Raw genomic sequence first — 2171 nt, forward strand, 5'->3', positions numbered from 1 at the left:
GGTTATAGTTGTCAAAATTGCCATGATTGTTGTAATTCCTATTCCATTGACCTCTTTGATTCTCAAACCTAGAATCATGATTATTTGACACATAGTTCACATGCTCATTCACATTTCCATCTTGATCATCACAAACATCCATACATGCATGAGGGAAACTAGAAACATCATGATTATACGACCCACAATCATCACAAAACAAGCATCCACTAGGCATGTTACTAGAAGAAGGAAGGGGTTGAGAATTAGAAGACGTACCTCTCCCCTTAGATTGGGAGGGAAGACTTGAAACTTGGTAGGTAGCACTTTCCAACTTTGCCTTGACAGCGGACATCTCCTTCCCCAAGTTTGTCATTTGAGAGGATAGATTGTTGATTGCATTTAGATGATCAACTGAGTACACCAAAGAGCTACTCTTGCTAGTTTACTCTCTTTCTCCATCTTGCCAATCTCTATAATACCTCACTACGTCTTCAATTATGTCCACCACTTCCTCTTCCGTTTTGTTCATGATAGGACCTCCGGCTCCTGCATCTAAACATGATTTTCCTTGAGGGCTAAGGCCTCCATAGAAGATTTGAATGATTTGATAGGTTGGAATTCCGTGATGAGGACATTCTCTTTGATACTCCTTGTATCTCTCCCATGCTTCATAGAGGCTCTCACTTGGATTTTGCTTGAAACCTTGAATCAACGCTCTAACCTCCGCCGTTTTCTTTTGAGGATAGAAACGGGATAGAAATTCCTTGGTGACCTCGTCCTATGTCCTTAGAGAATTCGGCTTAACCTCCTTATCTAGCCATTCCAAAGCACGCCCTATGAGAGAAAAGGGAAAGAGCTTGAGGCGGATGAATTCTTGGGAAATTCCATTCACCTTGATAGTATTGCAATATTTCTCGAACTCCTTGAGATGGTTAAGTGGGCTTTCATGCTTGGCCCCACTAAATTGTCTCATCTCTATCAAAGTGATCATTGCCGGTCTTATTTCAAAATCATTTGCCGGTGTTGTAGGTGGAGCAATCCCACTCTCAAATCTATATGCACCAGGAATCCCCAATTCTTTCAATGCCACTCTCGGATTTTCTCCCATTCTTGCTTGTTCTTCTTGTTGTGGCTCTTCTTCACTTGAAATGCTAGGGCTCAAAGATCGTCTAGCACCCCTCAACCTTGCAATAGTTCTCTCAATTTCCGGATCAAATGGCACTAGTGAATGATCACGTGCTCTATGCATAAAATCTCAAAAGAAATGGTTAGTAGCACGGCTACAAATGTAGCCTAAAAGAAAATCTTTCTGTATTTTCAATTAATGGTGAAATAGACTCAACAACTATAACAAAGCACCAATATCAGTTCCCCGGCAACGGCGCCATTTTTGACACGAGGAAAATGTAGGTCGTTCTCTACCCTTTCCTAGAGCCAAAGAAAATTTATAAACACTCGACCAACCTAATACGAGTATATGGTAAGTCAAGGGTCGAACCCAAGGGAATGAGTAGGTGCAAGCTATAGCCTAGGTCAAGCTACTTCGAAGATTGCGGGAAGATGCGGTTAGTAACTAAGGTATCGAGAAAACTAGATAAATCGAGAAATTCAATATACTAAACACTAGGGATATAGGTTCCACATGCAAGCTCAATGATTATGCTAATTGAAGGATCACTCAATCAATTCAAACATTGCAAAGGACAAAAAATAGTTGCAATCAAAGGAATTCAAGGGCTATCTCCTATAAGCCAAGTTAGGGTTCTCTATGAATGGCTAACTAGGAAAATCACAATCAAATTCAATCAATTAAAGCAATTCTCAAATCAAGGGTTCATGTCATTGAAATTTGCAATGCAATCTAGATTAATCTTATAGGTTGATCACTCCTAGTCTAATTAATCACATGCACAACTATGTCAACAAATTTAATTGCACCATTCAAATCAATTTAGCATCATCAACTAGCAAAAATCATCAATCAAGCTTGCTTCCTCTTCTCCCTAGCAACTAATCTACTCACTAAACATGGTGAAATTAAGAAACAAAACAAATTCAATCAAATTCATATTCATTTAAAGCTTGATCAAAAGAAAATCAATCAATCAACAAATTCTAAAGCAAGGAATGTAATCTCAATCAAAATCCAAGAAACTAAAAGGAATTGCATTAAAAGTAAATCAAGGGAA

At 38.7% G+C, this 2171-nt stretch overlaps 1 non-coding gene across 1 annotated transcript; it reads left to right on the forward strand.

Annotated features, from left to right (window-relative positions):
• The first annotated feature begins 599 nt into the window (after positions 1 to 599).
• LOC145593229 (small nucleolar RNA R71) lies at positions 600 to 706 on the forward strand. Its single transcript, XR_014102602.1, has one exon. It is a non-coding gene; the product is annotated as a small nucleolar RNA R71 (small nucleolar RNA).
• Positions 707 to 2171: the final 1465 nt, after the last annotated feature.

This window comes from Chenopodium album, chromosome 18, assembly GCF_948465745.1.
Source record: "Chenopodium album chromosome 18, dcCheAlbu1.1, whole genome shotgun sequence".
Taxonomy (NCBI): domain Eukaryota; kingdom Viridiplantae; phylum Streptophyta; class Magnoliopsida; order Caryophyllales; family Amaranthaceae; genus Chenopodium; species Chenopodium album.